This window comes from Rhinoderma darwinii, chromosome 9 (assembly GCF_050947455.1).
Source record: "Rhinoderma darwinii isolate aRhiDar2 chromosome 9, aRhiDar2.hap1, whole genome shotgun sequence".
Classification (NCBI taxonomy): domain Eukaryota; kingdom Metazoa; phylum Chordata; class Amphibia; order Anura; family Rhinodermatidae; genus Rhinoderma; species Rhinoderma darwinii.
The window spans coordinates 43,938,443-43,948,931 of NC_134695.1; the positions used below are offsets into that span (position 1 = coordinate 43,938,443).

At 45.7% G+C, this 10,489-nt stretch overlaps 2 non-coding genes across 2 annotated transcripts; one reads left to right on the forward strand and one right to left on the reverse strand.

The window, feature by feature from the left end:
* The first annotated feature begins 8,552 nt into the window (after positions 1-8,552).
* On the forward strand, positions 8,553-8,625 carry TRNAT-UGU (transfer RNA threonine (anticodon UGU)). The gene has a single exon. It is a non-coding gene; the product is annotated as a tRNA-Thr (tRNA).
* A 522-nt stretch (positions 8,626-9,147) lies between these two features.
* Positions 9,148-9,221, reverse strand: TRNAT-AGU (transfer RNA threonine (anticodon AGU)). The gene has a single exon. It is a non-coding gene; the product is annotated as a tRNA-Thr (tRNA).
* Positions 9,222-10,489: the final 1,268 nt, after the last annotated feature.

Here is a 10,489-nt window from a genome sequence, read left to right on the forward strand (position 1 = left end):
GTCTTTATATTTTTGATTACTTTAGCTCTTAATGTGACTGTGTGTTTTGTATGTTTTAGAAAAAAAATAGAAATTGAAATATTTAATTTTCTGACCATGCTCTAGTGTCCATGTTCCTAAATATACACACCATCTCACCTAGACAATACGATTCAAAACATAATATTCTTAATCTACCCTTCTCTACTCTAAGCGTAATAGACAGCGAATTGAGTCAGTGTTGAAGTCTTACTTTGTGGAAAATCACACACCAGATGTCCCCATCAGCACTATATGGGAGCACACAAGTCTGTGATCCGAGGGGTCTCTATCGGTATTGGGTCTTTGGTGAAATAAGGAAAGTGAGGACCTCCTCTCTCATATCTAATCTTGAGGGCCAAAACAAGCAATCTGCAGCTCAGGGGGTTCTCTCTTCACTCATACATAGGCAGAGAAAAATGAAACAATGCATGAATTTGCGCACGGTAAAAGCGTATACTACAGCAACCCATAAATATTACATGCACGGAGACAAGTGGAGCAAACTTATTGTCATGTAGGGTTCGTGGACACACTGGGCCGTACCGCCGTAACGGTATTGCAGCTTGCCAACAGGACACAAGTCAAAGTCTGTAGTTTGTATAGCTGTACCTGTGGTAGCTTCAGACAGTAGCAAGACAGGCCCGGATGGGACTAGGCAGCAGGCAGGCACCAGGCGTTGTGTAGCAGGACAGGCGTACACAGCGCAGCACGACTCCAACTAAATACGGCACTTGGACCAGGATGGTACGGGATACACGTTACAGGTAGCAGGAACGGGAAGCACTGGGACCTGGAAGACACTTAGGAGACCGTTTGCAGAGACAAACTAGGGTAACGACAACAACGCTCAGGCAATGCAGGAAGGGGCAGAGCCCTTCTTATAGTCCAGGGTCTCATGGGCTAATTAGATCTTAAATTCAGGTGCGCGCGCTGGCCCTTCGGGAAACAGCAGAGCGAAGCGGAAGTGAGCGCTGGCATCTCCTGAGGAGGAGATGGGGACCAGCGCTCACTGATCCATGGCTGCGGCCGTCAGGAGGTAAGCAAGCCTGGCGGCCCGCGGCCATGGACATTACACTCATGGTGTACTTCGCTAAAAAGAGACAGCAGCAAAGTTATGTACCTAAGATACGATCTGCTACTGGAGCTCTATTCGAAGACACGACTGATATTGCCAATGAGTTTTTTGCTCATTTTACCAATCTCTATATGATTTAAGACCTGAGGAGTCACCCACTAATCTTGCAGATAGAATGTAATGTCGGGGTAGGGAGACAGACAGGTGAGCCCTAATCTACCCGCCACTCAGTCCCTGCCTACTTGCACGGCCCGTCCTAGACGGTCCTGGACGGCGTACCACTGGGAGACGGTCCCTACGCTCAATATGTGCACAACAGACAAGGGTACACAGAAGCTTAGGGAAATGGGGCAGTTGCCCACGGCAACACCGTGAGCAACAAGAGTAGTGAACGAGCCGAGTCAAACCAGGAGTGTATGAGGTACCAAACGCAGAGCAGGAGCGTAGTCAGTAAAGCCAGGGTCAATATGAAGCAGAGGTCAATAGTACTAGCAGGAACAGCAGAGCCAGGAAGCAAGAGAGAATCGCAGGCAAAGACAAGCAGCAAATGAAGGTATAAGTAGACCAAGGGCGGGAGCTAGGACCGTCTGGTCAGGCTGTGATAGGTTCTCCCACTCCTCAGCCTACCAGCCTGAGTGGTAGCAGAACGAGTCACTCTAGCAGACCTAGGCACAGATGCAGGCTGATTAACCACGGATGTTGACACAGAAGCTGTGTCTGGCAAATCCTTTACATAGAACATATATGGACGGTGACAATGACGTGGGAAGAAGTTGTGGAGTCCCCAGGCAGAGCATCAGCTCATGCTTTGCTCAGGGACTCCAGCGATAGGAAACCCATGAATTGACAAAATATGGACGTTGGGAGCAGTGCCGGAGTCCCAAGCAAAGCGCAAGCTGATGCTCTGCTCGGGAGTCAAGCAATAGGCAATGTGACAGCCCCTTGCGGTCATGTTCATGAACAGCACATGAAGCAAGAGCTCAGTCACGTGGGTCCGTGTCGGAGCGTCATCATTAGAAAAGCTCCAGCAGTTCCTGAATAATTTATGAGGTTTGGACTGCACCATTTAATACAGAATTTTTAATTAAGGTATATTAGTAAGTTGCTTCGTTTCACATAAATATATTATTGCAATTTTTGGTCCTCGGATAACCCCTTTAAATAGATCTTCAGAAACTCCCTAGGGTCCTCCAGATGTATTAAATTACAAGAATCCTTCTACAAGTTGGTCATCAGATAGTATAGGATCCCGTGGGTGATTAAACAATATATGTACTGACATTTCTCCTAACTGTTGGAGATGTAACAAAGCTCCAGGAACTTATATATACTTATGGTGGGAATGCGAGCAAATTGTCCCCTACTGGATTCAGATACAATCCATACTCGACTCTATTACACATTCCTCCATTACCATATCTCCCCGCATACAATTTCTAAATATGTGGCCAATCTTCCCTAAGGGGAATCACAAGAGAACTATGGTTACAACTTTTTTCTCCTGCTAAAGCATTGATACCAATGTACTGGAGATCGGAGAGGCCTCTGCCAGTATGTCACTGGCTTTGAAAATGCGCTCATATCGCCAGAATGGAAGAGCTCTCTCATTTAGAACTCCGATCCCGTACTAAATTCCAAAATACTGGGAAACCTTGGTTTGTGTTCTGTTCTAATGACTCATATAAACATTTATGGTGTGGTGTGACAGCTACGTCTGAGCCTGTTACTTAGGGTATGTTCACACACAAACTCAAAAACGTCTGAAAATACGGAGCTGTTTTCAAGGGAAAACCGCTCCTTATTTTCAGACGTTTTTTAAGTCACTCGCGATTTCGCAGCGTTTTTTACTGCGGTTTTCAATAGAGTCAATGAAAAACGGCTCCAAAAACGTCCCAAGAAGTGTCCTGCACTTGTTTTTCGAAACGGCCGCGTAAAAAAAGGCCCATCGGAACAGAACACCGTTTTTCCCATTGAAATCAATGGGCAGATGTTTGGAGGCGTTCTGCTTCCGATTTTTTTAGGCGTTTACGGGCCGAAAAACGTCCGAAAACATTCTGCATAAACATACCCTAAGCGAATAGATTCCTCCCTGGTCCTGAATCTGCTCCCATCCACCCCATAGTACTTTAGCATGCTTTGGATTTCTGTACCTCTGCCCCCCCCCCCCCCCCTAATTCCTTGACACTCTGTGATCGTGACTGTGGCTCACATTATCTTGTTATTGATTTATCCGTTCTTTTGTAGAAGTTGTGATATGCAATTGCTATATAATTGGACATGAGACCTAAAATTTATCTGTATCCTATATGTCAGGATATTTTGGTTCACACTATTACCGTTGTTCTTCTTTTTGTAGAAAACTCAATAAAAATTGACAAATGAGAGTTACCATTCCACCTTGTCAGTGGGTTGCGTCCTTACACAATCTTCGCAGTGTCAGAGTATGTGGGGAGGCTCCAAATTGCAAGGGGGAATGGTAAAACTCATGCATTTCCAGAAGGCATAACAGAGGAATGCTCTGCTCTGGGACTCCAGCGATAGGGAACCCCTAAATTGACCAAATATGGACGTCGGAAGCCAGGGGCGTAACTAGGAAAGACTGGGCCCCATAGCAAACTTTTGACTGGGGCCCCCCTCCCCTGGGTGTCACACAACCCCCCCCCCCTCTTGTAGATAGTGCCTTTTTTACAGCCCCCCCTGTAGATAACGCCATACAGCGCCCCCTCTGTAGATAACGCCATACAGCGCCCCCTCTGTAGAGTACGCCATACAGCCCCCCTGTAGATAACGCCATACAGCCCCCTGTAGATAACGCCATACAGCCCCCTGTAGATAACGCCATACAGCCCCCCTGCAGAGAACGCCATACAGCCCCCCTGTAGGGAACGCCATGCCACCCCCCCCTGTAGGGAACGCCATACAGCCACCCCCCCCCATGTAGGGAACGCCATACAGCGTCCCCCCCCTGTAGGGAACGCCATACAGCGTCCCTCCTCCCAACAAAAATGCGACCTACAGTGTGTCCTACAAAATACATGTATCCCCTCTCCACAGGATAAGGGATACATGTGTGATCGCTGGCAGCGATAGGGAGAACGGGGGACTGAAAGTCCCCTGAACTTCTCCATGACTAACCTCTGACTTCCGGCGTCTGCGCAGCTCAATAAAAATGAAAGGAGCGCTGGTCACGCATGCGCACAAGCACGACCGGCGCTCCATTCATTTCTACGGAGCTGCCGACACAGACCCCGGAAGTCCGAGGTTTGTGATGGAGAACTTCAGGGGACTTCCAGTCCCCCGTTCTCCCTATCAATGCCAGCGATCACACATGTATCCCCTGTCCTGTGGAGAGGGGATACATGTCTTTTGCTCTATTTTGCGCCTTCAGGACCAGACACCGTTTAGCCATTTTTAGCACGTGTTAGTTAAATGGCTATAACTTTTTTATTTGTTGGGCTAACGACGTGATTTTTGCGACGTTTTTTCCGTAGACAATGCAGGTTTCATTTTTTATCGTTTTTATACACACCTTTTTTGCTATTTTAGAATTTTTATTCATAAAGTTTGAAAATAATAGTAAAAAAATAAGCTTTTTTACGTTTGAGCTATTTGTTTTTGGTAATAACATAGTTTTACCCTAAAATAGACCTTTTATTTGTGATCGTCATTGTCTACCGTAAATTTTTATATATTACATGTCTATATTAGGGTAATTGGGTCAGCGCTAGCGCTACAACAATGTTTGGCGGGGGGAAAGTTTTTTTTTTGGGGGTGGGTATTTTATGTGTATTTATTATTGACATTTTTTTTGCACTTTACTTTATTATTTTTTTATTACTATGGTCTGTCCCTCAAAGGTCAAAGATATATTTTTTTTCTTTCTTTTACACCATGTTTTTCCACTGTAACTGGAGCTACACAGCAGCCCCAGTTACAGGGGAAATCAGCCCTCTGATAGTGACTATTGTCACTAATAGGGCTGTGCTGGGTCTTGTTAGACCCAGCAGCAGTCTGCCACTAACGGCACCCGGCGATCATGTGACCAGTCACATGATCACCTGGAGGAATAGAGACAGCGCCGCTGCTGTCTCTATTCCTGTACACAGCGCGCATTGAGCGCTGTGTACAAGTGATCAGAGAAGACAGAAGCAGCGAAAGCTGCTTCTATCCTCTCCTCAGGGTCCCCGGCAGTCACTGACAGCCGGAGACCCGACATTCAGCTGTTAGATCGCGCGGGCAGCAAGTTAAAACCCGAGCCGTAGAAAGTCTATGGCTCGGGTTTTAAGGACCCTGACCGCTGGCCGTAAAAATACAGCCAGCGGTCGGGAATCAGAGCGGGGAGATACCTCCCTGCTCTGCCGTAGTGTTCAGTGGCGTCCCGCTGTAGCAGCCATAGCGGCTGCTAGCGGAGCCTCCGGCCATGGTGGGGGCCCGTGCCGGCTGGCGACACGGGCCCCCTCATGCCGCGGGCCCCGTAGCAGCCGCTACTGCTGCTACGGCGGTAGTTACGCCACTGTCGGAAGCAGTGCTGGAGTCCGGAGCAAAGCGCTAGCTGATACTCTGCTCGGGAATTGAGCAATAGGCAATGTGCGGTCATGTTCACGAACAGCACATGAAGCAAGAGCTCAGTCACGTGGGGCCATGTCGGAGCGTCATCATTATTAGAAAAGCTCCAGCACTTCCTGAGTAATTAATGAGGTTTGAACTGCACCATTTAGTACAGAATTTTTGATTTAAGTATATTAGTAAGTTACTTAGTTTCGCATAAATATATTATTGCAATGCAATTTTTGGTCCCCGGATAACCCCTTTAAATACAGGCACACTAGCACTTCTTGTGATTTTCTCAATGTGCTTCTTGATGATCTGTAATATAATGACCTTTACAAAAGCTCAATATTTATTATAGCTCCATTTACACTGTCATTCCATGTCGTTATGTAAATGGCGTGCATTAAATGGAAGCATTGGTTGTTTATATATAAAAAATGAATACTATGAAATCAGTCATGCTTTTTATTGCTCCATATCAATTCACATCTTGCAGTCCACACCACAGGGAAAAAAAAAATGTTTTGTATCAACATACTTAATGGTGTCTAATTTATCAACAAACTTTGCATAAAATAAAATTGCAAGTGAATATTAAAAAAAAGTTAATACATAAGGTTTCAAATAAATAAATAAATAAATATATCTCTTACACCACTTATCAGGCTCCTTTCCTCCCCTTCCCATCTGTTCACTCACGAAGAGACGGAAAATCGGCTCACTGAGGGATCAGATTACAGCTGCCCATAGAAGTCTATGAAGAGAGGAGGGAGCAGCAGCAGAGTGAGAGAGAAGCAGGGAGATAGTAGTGTAGCGTAAATGGCCGCGGGCCGTCGGGTTTACTCACCTCCCGACGCCCCCAGCCATGGATCCGTGAGCGCTGGTCCCCATCTCCTTCCTAGGAGACGCCAGAGCTCACTTCTGCTTTGGTCTGCTGTGTCCCGTAGTGTACGCGCGCACGCTCGTGCCCGGCCTTAAAGGGCCAGCGCGCGCACAAAGGAAATCGTCATCATCATCAACTGCCATGATTTCCTGGTCTATAAGAAGGCCCCAGGCCTGATCCTTGCCTGAGCGTTGTTAGTTTTCCCAGTCTGTCTTGAAAATGGTCCCTTAGTGTTTTCCGTTCCAGTTGTTACCTATGCCTTTTTACCTGTTCCTGTTTCCCGTGCTGTGCCTATAGTATCGAGTCGTGCCACGTCCTGTGTCATCTGCCACGTCCAGAGGAATCTGCCACGTCCTGTGTCATCTGCCACGTCCGGCGGAACCCGCCACGTCGGGCGCAATCTGCGGCACCTGTGTCAACCACCACGTTTGGCGTTATCTGCTGCACCCATCTCCATCAGTGCCAGAGCTGCGGCCACTGTCTGGGCTATCCAGGTACCCTTGTGCGGGACATTGTATTGCTGGGGTTTCCTGTTGCTTGTCCAGCTGACTCCCCGCTACGGCGGTACGGCCTAGTGAGTCCACTAACCCGCTTCGTGACAGGTAGTAAGTGTTAGATCTCGCCCCAGGTCTGGATTCGCATCTACACTGATCATTACTGCTGTATAATGTCCTCCATGCTGGTACTGCTTCTACACAGTCGAGTCTCATTATTATGACCATCAGCTAATATCCAGAGTACCCGCCGTGTGCAGCATGGACAGCAGCTAGACAGGCTGGGAGTGACTCAATAAGGTACTGGTAGGTTGTTTCAGGTATCTGAAGCTATGCTGACTGCAGTGCATCCCACATTTGCTAGAGGGTGTGTGGGGGAGCATCCATAGAGAAAACAAGACAATCAATGTGGTCCCACAAATTCTCAATTGGGTTAAAGTCTGGCGAATTAGGGGGCCAGGGAAGAACTTTGAAGCCTTGGTTATTCTCTTCCAACCGCTGTCGGACATTTCTAGCCGTGTGACATGTCGCATTGTCTTGCTGGAAGATTCCATCTGACCCAGGGAAGACAAACAGCATGTATGGGTGGACGTGCTCTGCAGCAATGCATTCATACCCAAATCGGTTCAGAATGCCTTCCACATGGATGAGTGGACCCAGAGAATGGCATGAAAAAATTCCCCAGTCCATAATGCTGCCGCCACCAGCTTGTGTTCTTCCAGCAATGGTTGCAGAGTGTTTGTTCTCTGATGTTTCTCGTCTGACATGCCAACGTCCATCCTTTCGATGAAGCAGAAAATGTGACTCATTGCAGAAGGCAACCATTTGCCAAACATCGGTGGTCCAATTCCTATACTCCGATACTTTTTTTCCGATGCACCTTTGTTAGCATAGAAGCAGTGACCAACCGTTTGCTTTGGAGCCCCATACGCAGTATGGTACGCCGAACTGTTGTTTTTGACACACGTCTGGTAGCTCCCCGATGAGCTTCTCCACTGTAACGTGTTGTTCTACCCTCGCGCACCTTCGTAGCCGACATTCACCTATTAGCATCAATGGCACGTGGTGCTCTGCAGGTTCCACTTTGGTTATTCCCAATGGTGCCATTTGTCCACTCACAATACACTTTCTCCACAGCAGCACACGAGCAGTTCACATACTGCGCTGTTTAAGAAATCGAAAGCCAATAATAATTTTTTTTGCAACTGATAAATCACCCCTTTTACCCATGGCAACAACAATCAGTGTTCAGACAGCCTATTGCACACCTTATATACCCACCAAGCCAGCCCACGACACATCACTTCCTTCATGGGCTACACGCTGCCGACGTTGAAAGTAAGAGAGAAAACTGAAAATTGGAGATAAAGCCTGCAGAGGGAAAAAAGGCCCAAAAAAAAATGGCATATAGAAGTCATTTAATGGCCAGGAGTAGTGTTATTGCTCATGTGCACACATATGAAAGCTTACTGAATGTTTTAATTTTTAATTTCCTCTACTTCTATTCTCCCAAAAGTTTTTCAAGAAAGGCTCCATAGCTCAGGGGTTAGAGCACTGGTCTTGTAAACCAGGGGTCGCGAGTTCAAATCTCGCTGGGGCCTAAACTAACTTTTAGTATCTAAGTGTTCGTTTTTACATCTAGATATATATTATTTTAGCTGTGGCATCTTTCTGTCTATCTGTAACTTTAAAAACTGCTCTCCTATTAAGACATGCATGATAAATGTAAGGAAAATGGGGCAGATTTCTGTCATGAATACATTGAAAAATATATAATTAGGACTGAGCGCCTTATATTTAAAGTTCCTGAAAATCATTTTTCAAGCCTTTCCATCACAAGTGCCATGGCCTTGGCCACATGGTGCCTTTTAACCAATCAGACTGAAAGGCGCTGTAATTAGCATATGGCACATCTAGAATTCCTGTTATGGGTCCTGTTCTGCAGTTGCAATATCACCTGCAGAATCACTGTAAGACAAAGATTCTAATATATGAAATGCTCATCGAACCATGGCAAAATATATTCTGATAGTCCTGTTTTGTTAGCATAGGGTGATTTATATATCACTGTTGCTTATAGCATTAGTTGTCATTTAAATCAGATGTGTGGGGTTAAAACTAGAAGGCACTGCTGAGATTCGAACTCAGGATCTCCTGTTTACTAGACAGGCGCTTTAACCAACTAAGCCACAGCACCCTGCATCTCCACTAGAACTGAAGCATTATTTTTCCACAGTAGATGTGTATGGCAGAGCCTCCAGCTTTGCCATGAAAATCGGATCCTTGAAGTTGAGGCAAACAACAGTCACAAGAACTGGGGTTACATGGTTCCAAACTCTGGCAGAGAAGTAGGTGTGCAACCACCACTAAAGTGGTGACATGTCTGTAGGAGACGTCAAAAGAGCCAAGTCATTGTTCTGTGCTGTTTATGTATGTGCCATGAGCGACCATTCGCCCTGTTTTCTGGATTGGTTCAGTTTCAAGTTGTCGGAACACCACCGATCCAACAGAAGGGACCGGAGATAGCTCGGATCCCACGCCATTAAATCATTAGATGCAGTGAACAAAAGCGATCGCTTCATCTAAGTGGTTTGTAGCAAATCGGCACCCCCGCAACTTGATAGTGGGGGTGCCGACGGCTGCTGTGGCAACAGGAGGCCTAACAATGGCATCCGGGTCTGCCAATTACGGAAGCCGATTAGGCCCCGCCTGAAGGCAGAGCCTAATCGTCTCGCTGTCAGTAAACGACTGTCAGTTCTAATGCATTTCACTGCATAGGTATTGCAATGTATTAGAATAGACATCAGACAGTTAGATCTTCAAGTCGCCTAGTGGGACTAAGTTAAAAAAATAAAAGTTTCATACAATAAAATAAAACAATCGCCCTTTTTCCCTTATCAAGTCCTTTATTATTTAAAAAAATAAACAAACCATACATATTTGGTATCGCCGCATCCGTAACGGCCTAAACTATAAAATTATTTATTATTTATCCCGCGCAGTGAATGCTGTAAAAAAAACAATGCAAGAATTGCTGTTTTTTGGTCACCTTTCCTTCCAAATATTGGAATACAAAGTGATCAAAATGTCGCATGTATTACAAAAAAAATTAAAAGTTATGGTTCTCAGAACATGACGACAGAAAAAATAAATTATTTATACAAACGTAATTTTATGGTGCAAAAAGTTGCAAAACATAAAAAAAGCGTTATAAATTTAGTAGCGGCGGAATCGTATTGACCCGGAGAAAAAAAGTTAACATGTCATTTATAACGCATGGGGAACTCTGTATAAAAAACAAACTGTGCCAGCATTCCTGTTTTTTGGTCACTTTGCCTCCCAAAAAATAGCATAAAAAGTGTTAAAAAAGTCGCATGTACCCCAAAATGGTACCAATAAAAACTACAGCCTGTCCCGCAAAAAAACAGCCCTCGTACCACTACGTCTATGAACGTCTATGAACCA